The following is a 9,637-nucleotide window of genomic DNA, read 5'->3' as shown; positions in this document are numbered from 1 at the left end:
TATTATCATGAAATCAGTTTTCTAGCCCCCTCATTTGGTGTAATATTATTCATTGATATGTTATCTGATGTTCCCCGCAAAAAAATCAGTATCAGTCAACTCGTATGCGCATCCCCCCCCCCCCCCCCCCACTTATTACAACTAGTACATTCTGTATATATAATGTACATTTAATCCAGGTTGGATAGCAACTCCTCTGGTACAGTCCACGAATATCCAAGTCCTGCCAGAGGTTTGACAAATTGTTTTGTTGCGTTGCTGCAACATTTTGATTGGCTTGACTTTGCAGGTTCCTTTAAAGGCGCTTGTGGAGTCACAGCCTGAGAAAGCATGTAGTCCAAGGAGTGCTGGGCAAAATTAGTGACATCTTTGAGCCGCTGCTTGTTGCCTCTCTCTGTATGGAAGAGTAATCTAATGTCTGAAATGAGATGAGCGTAATGAAGCAATATACAAAATATATCGCTGTTTGTGCTTTTGATCTGCACATGATCACAACCTTGCTCCTTTACCGTATTGGCAGTAAAAGATCACGCGTGAATCTGATTCTTCTTGGGTTGAGTTGAGAGATGGAATCTCAGAACACAGTGTCTCTCTCCCATTCTGAGAAGTGAGCAGTTGGGATTCTCCTTCTTTGATGAATATCATCTTTTCCCATACAGCCTCTTATCCCGGCTCTTAGCCATGTCGTGCTTACTCCAGACATCTAGAAAAACTTGAATAAGTTGTTTCTTATTCTCATCATTCGTTAGGAACTGCTTCCAGTCAGATGGTATTTTGGTCTTGCCTCCTTTAATCATCATCTTCTCTGCACACACACGCCGTGTCCGTTCACTTGACTTCACGGAGTCTGGCTTGTACATGTCTGTGCTGAAGATGACATCGCATTTGGACAACACTCCATTGTGAATTTTGATGCAAATATCGTGGAAGTATGCAGGCATCTCTTTTAGGTAGTAGAAAACAGCATTACCATCTTCCACTACCAAGGAATTGCCAGTGGTTGGAGGTTGTGAGTTATCTACATCTTTCGGAGATAGTGTAGGCCCTTAACTGTATCTGTCTTAGCAAAGAAGTTGTTCCAATGTTCCAATTGAGTAGAGAACAGGGATCAAAGAATTCCCGTAGATCAAGTTGGCTGCCTGAACTTTGTGCCTTTACCATCAGCTGGATAGCAATGTCCCCTTGTTGCTTGTACTCTTTTACTTTTCGTTGGGATGTTTTAAGCGTGAATTTCATTTTTGTCTCTGCCATTTTTTTGAGCTTCAGTTTCTTGATGGGGTCAGAGAACGGTGTCTTTTTCTCTAATCGCTCTTTGATGAACATCTCTTCCTGGTCTTTTCTCTGTGGTAATTGCATGCATGATATCTTTCTCAACCTCAGCTGGAACGCAGGCACCGGAAGAAAAAACATACAATCCATTCTTGTCATCAACATCAACATGATTGAGGAAGCTTTTTACATCATCTATGGCCTTTTTTAAAAATACACATCCCTCTCTTTTCCTCATCTTAGTTGGTTGTTGATCTCTGTGTTTATTTCCACGGTGAGCATCAAACGTCATATCTGCATATGTTCGGGCCCACCTCTGATATACACTGTAGTTCTCAATTATGCCAGAGACACCGACACCACTACTACCCCACCGCTATATTTTCCATGCTTCAGGATTACCTCCTCAATTGTCTTGTCGACAGCACATCGGTTCCCTGGAATTAGCGACCTGGCAACACTTATTGCACCTCTTTCGAGCAATGTCAAGGCACCAGGATGTGAATCTTCAATGTTTACCAAGAATACATCAAGGTAGGCCAGATATCGGGAGTAATATTGTGACCAGGTCAGGCATAAGGAAGAGCTTTGAAGCTCTCATATGACTCTATCAACGCCATCAGATCTGCATTAGCCACAACCACAGCAAGCCTCTCTTTTGTTGGTGATCGAATTAGCTCTTGGAAGATATTCTTTGATTCCTCAGCTATACCAACAAGTGCATTATCTTTTCCAGTCATTGACAGGAACTCATAAAAAAAGGAGCCTTTCTAAGCACTCCACCATTGTATTGTGACAATGCAGACTCCTGTCACCGATCTTTCCTGCTATGACGTCTCTCATAGACCCAGAAGACATGAGACCAGCTTCCAAGAGGATATCTTCAAGTCCGGATCCTTCCATTTTCTTTCCAAGCATCTTGGAGTATGCACAAATCAAATGGAAAGTGCCAATCAACAAAACGTGTTTCTTGTAATTTTATGGATGACTCCAAATGAGAGGATATGCCTTCATGCACACGCCCAAGTCAAATGTTGTTATGACAGTCTTGGCCAACCTCGCGGCTTGCTTCTTCTGCAGCTCTCGGGCACTCTCGGATTGTATCGAATTCTGTTATTGGATATTTTATAACAGGATAGTAATCTATGGTCGTCACATTTGAAGGCACCTCCCATGTTACTGAGACAAATCCAGCCCAACCTGGAAGCTCCTGACCTGTCTCTTCACTACTTTTTCGGACAAGCATCCACGCAATATCATTTCTGGCACATTGTTTGAATGCTTTATATCGGTTGACATAGCAAGGTGGACCTTCATGTTCAATAGTCAAGGAACGTTCTTTGGTTCATGTACGTGCTTTTGAGGGTACTGTGCTATTTAAAGATTCAACTGTCTCATTGTTAGAAATCTCCTGCAGCATAATCCCATGGGCTGTGTGGACAGAGCCAGAACCACTTAAGATTGAAATGTATTGGTCGAAATCGTCAACGTCTGAATGGCAGATTGATGGCTCCACGGGATGGCGGACTACCTGTCTAGATAGAATACCGAAAGTCTACTGTAGTGCTTGTGCTATGGCAGATTCAAGCTCAAGTGAAAATGAATAGCTTTCTGAAAGAACAAGGCGATTCATGAAAGTGATCAATATTATTGAGCACTGCGTAAGAGATGTCTCAGAGTCATCCATATCAGAATATGCTTAGACATGTTCCACTTTCCATTTGTGGCTGCCGTACATATATCTTGCCCAAGAGATATGACAAATCTAGTCACTCTTTGTGATGGTCGAGATGTATTTCCACTCAACATTAATGGTTCAGAAACTTCTCTAGCTCAGCGGGAATCTGGTCATCTATACAGGCAATGGCTTCTGCGTTTGAGGGCCAGGTATTTCATCATCTACAATTTAATCTTCATATGCTGGCAAATGCTTTCTTGTGGGCTACTTCCATTGTTCTCTGTTTAGCTACTTCATCGTACTTGTCACTTCTCCATTAATCTGGTTCTTAGTTCGCCACATATTTCTTCCGACGGTTCTTGTGATACCTTGCTTCTGCAGCAAACAGATCAACTTCCATGATTCTCAAAAGTAGGTCTTCATCACCAACTCTCTTCGCAACATCTACAACATTTTTCCACCCACCAAAATCTAACATTGGTGACTTTCTGTTGTCCAAGAGCTTTTCACTTTGATTGATTTTGGGCCTTCCTTTTTACAAAAGATACAATCAGAATTGAAGATGACTTCATCAATTGACGATCTGGGTGGACGGGATGTTGAAGATTCTGTGGCATCAGATACGATCTCTGACAGTCGATTGAGATTCTTGGTAAAAAGTTCGTAGCACTCCCGATGATAACCGTGCACATCTGAAATGTCTTTAAGAATGAGGATGCATGCTTCATTGCTAATTGTGTCAAGTAAGTTGAAATTCGTGAAATTGTACCCCGTATAGGTTTGATCATTCATTTGTATAAACAACAAAACTATATTGTAGCATGTAATGGGATTAATGACCAACTGCTGAATAAGTTGGCTTTGTCTGATCCCCCCTCTTCAGGCTGATACTATAAAAGGAAACAATGTTGTATGTGGTTATATACTGTATTTGATTTAGTTTGATGTTAACAGGCTAGCCCCAATAGTAATTGAAATACTGCTTGTTGAGCTTTTGTTTTTTTAAACAGGAACTTTCATTGAATGTACATTATATATACAGAATGTATTAATCGTAATATGCGGGGGGGGGGGGGAGGGGACACAATTTGCGGGAAAAATAATAATCAATGAATAATATTACCCCAAATTAGGGGGCTAGAAAACTTATTTCATGATAATAGCAGACAAAATACAACTTTCAAATGATTTTGACAGGTTTTGAGACAGAAATTTGCATATTAAATATATGCAAATTGATGACGTCATTAATAATTGAAGACAATAAAATAAATTAAAACAATTTTGTCTACCTGTTGTTGTATGATTTACAAAGATTTTTTCTAAATTTGGTGGAGATTAGAATTTCATCTGCTGAGAAACAGGGTAAAGTGTAAGCACATAATTCACAAACCCTAAAAAAATGTACAATACACGGAAAACTGATATGTTTACATACAAAATAATGGGGAAAAAACAATGTCTACATGAGTTGACGGAATTTTTTTTGCAGGAAATTTTAGATAACATATCAATGAATAATCTTACACCGAATTAGGGGGTTTGAAAACTTATTTCATGATAATAGCAGACAAAATACAACTTTCAGGTGATTTTGACAAGTTTTGAGACAGAAATTTCCATGTCAAAATATATGCAAATTTATGACGTCATTAATAATTGAAGACAATAAAATAAAATAAAATAATTTTGTCTACCTATTGTTGTATAGTTTATGAAGATTGTTTATACATTTGGTGTAGATTAGAGTTATATCTGCTGAGAAACGGGGTAAAATGTAAGCACATAATTCACAAACCCTAAGAAAGTGTGCAAAACACGAAAAACTGACATTTATACATATCTTCAAATAAGGAGCAAAAAAACAGTGTCCAAATGAGTTTTTTTCTTAGGAACGTCTTTTTTCTGATATTATGGATCATAATGAACAAAATGACACCCAAAAAGTAGGATCATAGGGGGGTGCACGGTAGCCCCCTCTGGCCCACGGACTAATGTATATATACTTTGTGTTTACTAGTTGGTTCATTGTTCATGTTTGTACTTTCATACACTATATACCCATTATCGTTTGTATCTTTGCATCTTTGTGTCATTATCTATGTATAATGTATGTGAATTGTATTCACAAGTCATGCATTTTCATTTATTCTGTTATGCTTGTTTGTACTCCCATACCACGAGAGGGGGTCAAAGAGTCAATACAAATCTAAATGAAATTCAAAAAAATTATGGGCTACTTGTTGTAGGTTGCCCCCAGCAAATCAAGGAATTCCTCACTGCCGGGACCGTTTCAACACCTAGATGGAGGGTGGAAAATCTAGACTAATGTCCTGCCAAAGGACGTGTCAGGGTTTAGTCCATATTGTTATAGACCTGTGTCTTATTTATCAGAAATGTATAATTGTCTTTAAGTATTATTTCAGCTAATATTTCTTTCAAAACGTCACTAGCCATAATCTGTTGGTCATCTCTCTTGTTTGCCATTTCCACAGATGGGCTGTTTCATCGGTTGATGTCGAGAGCAGTCAAATGGATGAGTGAAAGACATGGAAAACCAGTCAAGCTTTTTCATCGTCACATCAGTCTAATGGTTGATGGAGTGCATCATGCCTTAATAGAGATGTTACCTCCTTGTGAAGCAACTATCAAGGTCTGAGTCAAGTGTCAGCGAAACCTTCTTTTTCTTTATTTTTGAAATAATACATTATAGGTATAGTTTTTGCGGCCACACATCGGCTCCCTTCATAGTCCAAGAATAGCCTCCGCCAGGCAATGTTATAGTCAATCTACTGAAGACGATCGTACTGTTGATACCTAGATTACCAAATGCTCTTCATGCCTCTTATTTTGTTGAAAGAATTGCGTTATGTAGCCCTTTAAAATCAGTCTATACTTTTTATTAATTTTTTGTATTAATTTATTTCCACACGTGGGGTGGAGTACCCTTTCAACTTAATTTGTTTTCAAAGGGGTTCACACACAATTGAAAACAGTTACAAATCAAGAAATAAACAATTAAATACATGAAACAAACAAAGGATAAACAAATAAACTATTAAATACATGATATTTACAAAACAAGTCAGTATGGGTACATATGGATAATTGTGTGTTTTCAGTCAAGGTAGATAATATACTTCTTAAATTGGTGATCTGTGAGCGCGTTACAGATGAATATTTCAGGTTTACATTCCATAATTTGGATCCCCTATATCTGAGACATATTTTTCCAAAATTTGCTTTAATGCGAGGAATTGAAAAATCCACATCAACAAGCGTGAGTCAGTAATTAAATGTTTGAGTTAAAAGTGCTTATTAATGTAAATAGGCCCCTCTTTTTCCAACTTTAACCATTAAATGAGAAAGGTGTTTACAACATCGAACATTTTATTTATCAAATGTCAGTGAATCATAGATCAATTGGCTAGAATACATATAACCAACCCGTAGTACAACACAGAGTGACCTATTTTGTAATAACTGTAATGTCTGCATGTTATTCTTGCCAGTGTTACACCAACCAAGAGAATAGTATTAATAGCTTTGTATATAATTTCTATAAAATAATAAAGCCAAGTCCTTTGAAATAAATGGGCTTATCCATTTCAACAAATTAATGGTTATTTAGTGTTTTCGTTTTAACATATTCGATGTGCGCATTCCAGTTAAGATGTTCATCAGGTATAACACCTAAGTATTTACAAGTTTGAATCCTTTTCATTTCGCTTCCACCAACCACAGCTCTGAAAGGATTATTATCATTCAATAACTTCAGTTTTCTAATACTACCATTATTAAAAGTTTACATTTGTCAAAATTCAATAACAGTTTATTGGATCGTAACCATCTATATAATTGCCCTAAATCTTCATTCAGACTTTGTTTGAATTTCACCAGGTTTTTCTGAAGAAAAATGAATACATCTATCATCCGTATATAATAAAAGTTTACATTTATTTATTAGAAGTGCAAGGTCATTGGTGTATAAGGAGAAAATAACCGTCCCCAATACTTGGTGCAAGGTATCGAAGAGCCTTCCATAATCTTGTAGTGTTTTGTTTTACAGTTTGTTGGGAAATCAAGTCATGCTGGGCTTTTCTGATCATAAACATTATTTCTTAGACTTATATATTTTTTTCAGTTCGTTAACAAGGTCTGGTTCTTAGTGCTCTAATCTGAAAAGTGGAACCTCATTATATCTCACCTTTGGTGCGTTTTAATTGGTTTGAAATGCACATACATTCTTAGCTCATAAGTGTATTTAAGATGTGATTACAAGCCCTGTAATTATTTTCTAATTTCAACCTCTCTTTTTGCTCTTGTTTTTTGGTAATATATTGTAATATTTTTTTATTATAAAATTGTTTTGTTTTATATTGTAATTTAATTGTATAATATTATATGCACTCTCTTGCAAATCATTTTATGTGTGCTGGGAAACTTACTCTGTAAAACGAACACACAGTATAAATAAATGTATATATAAATTAATAAACAACCCTCACAAAACTGTGGGAAACTTTTTAATCTATTTTCTTAATTTCTTAATCTTTTTCCCTTTATCTTTGATGCTGAAAATGTCAGGTCATTGTATATCGAGGAGCGGTTGATCATGATGGGGACAGTAATAAACTTCCAACCCCAAGTGTCGTCAAAGAGGTAGGTGGCTCAACATGATGGTTTCAATTACTACACAATATAAATGAAAAGAGAAGGAGGCGCATACCAGTTCTCTGACATTTACTATGCACGTTCACAAGGTCATTTTTTGTTCGATTGGAAACATGGTAGCTGGCTTGAGTCCAGCTGCCAGTACACATGTGAGAAAGGTCTCTGAACCATAGATTTAATAGTGTCACCGGCAAACAGGGTTCGGATGTGTCATATAACATATGTTTCTAATAGAAATAACTGTTAAATCTGCATAAGTCAAATCGGTTTTAACTAAAAAAAAATACTTGTACTTGAGTTATGCAGAGATTACTGTAATTGCCTTCATACTAACGATCCCATGTCCTAAGGTGTGGTGAAACTTTGAGTCCTGTTAGATTGGTAGATTGGAGATCCATCTATTGAGAATGTTAATAATATATAATAGTAATAACAATATGTATAAAGCGCAACATATCCATCTCTAGAGATTCTCAAAGCGCATACAAATAATCAAAATGAATTAAGCTTGAAGTAGCCAAAAAGAAATTAAAATATAATATCTGTCTTTGTTTGTTTGTATATTTATGGCAGGTGATGGACTTTGTAACGGAAACCCTTGATAGCCTTATTCAGCACTGGGCTAGGAGGATCAAGTATGATGTACTCTTTCTGTGCCGGGAGTGCGGTAGGAAGAAGCTGCTTAAAGACTGCTTCAAGGAAATGTCACTCCAGTGTGGACTAAATAGCATCCCTACAGCTGCAATCAAGTTCAATTTTGGTAGGTCTATAAGACGTTGTACTCCACCAAAAACTATTTTACCCTCTATTGAAACGAATCTCCTACACAGCAAACCAATGGTCCCATTAATATATACCCCCTATTTTCTTTGAGTGAGGGAAATGTAGGATAACGACTTGTCCATATATGGAGGATTGGTGGAAAATGCAAAGCATTGCATATGGTCTATTGGTCAGGCTAATCCTGGTGATTGATAACAACTGTTATTGCGTTAACACCCAAATGGTGTCCAATCCTCCATGAGAGCCAAGTATACCATGCGTCTTTAATATAGATAAAAGTCACTGATGTGTAGACTAGTTGACACACCTATACACACTGACATAGAATAGGAACCCAAGTCACACTTTAGTTTCGTATGGGGGGAGGGGATTATGTTATAAATGATTTTCTTCATACTCATCAACTAATAATGCATAGAGTGCCAGGTAAAATTGTGTTAAATTTATGTTATACCTTGCAGCTGTACACAAATTATATTTTAGCTGATTGGTGCACTTTGGGGTTATTGGTGCAATACTTGTACTCTGTGTATAAATGATTTATTGGTACTCCCGGTGTTGCTATAAGGCCCTGTTTTAAATTCTTTTAATAATTCTACAACATGTATATTGTTATACTTTGGTCATACAAATTCTAATTTTCCACAAACGATGAGATTGGAGATGAATTGGCTGTGGCTTTAAACACCATCATGCCTTTGTTCATTCATAGTCATTTTACTTCATTGGTTGTGGTCAAGTTCTGTTTTCGGTGGTTGTTTTTTGTTTCCTTCCTTTTCCTTTTGTTACTCTGGTATATTTGAAGAGAGACAAATATTATCTAGAATCATGGTGTCCGGAGTAGGGTTGTAAAATGTCTTAGTTTGAATCTGGAGTGTCTATCAAATAAAGGGGTCCTAACCTTTATTACTCTCTAAATGATTACATTTTATGTAAGATTTTTAAATGGTAAAAAAAATTGAAATTGAAATTGAAATTGATATTAACCTCACAAACATTGTACTATTCTATATAAATAGTTTACGATTTTATTAGGTGGTCTGTATTTGCGCGCGCAAATTTTAAAATGCTCAAAATAATGTTGTAATCAGATCAAGTACGTTTTAGGCCATTTTAGGTATTTCGCAAAAAAAGCGCAAACGTGAATGCGCACGCGTTTTCGTTCGTGACGGCCGAACGCTAAATATTTCCTACTCTTTTGTTTTGACATAATATTTCTCATTATTTTTCTAA

This window comes from Strongylocentrotus purpuratus, unplaced genomic scaffold, assembly GCF_000002235.5.
Source record: "Strongylocentrotus purpuratus isolate Spur 01 unplaced genomic scaffold, Spur_5.0 spur5_scaffold_20, whole genome shotgun sequence".
Lineage (NCBI taxonomy): Eukaryota > Metazoa > Echinodermata > Echinoidea > Camarodonta > Strongylocentrotidae > Strongylocentrotus > Strongylocentrotus purpuratus.
This window is presented reverse-complemented; position numbering follows the sequence as displayed.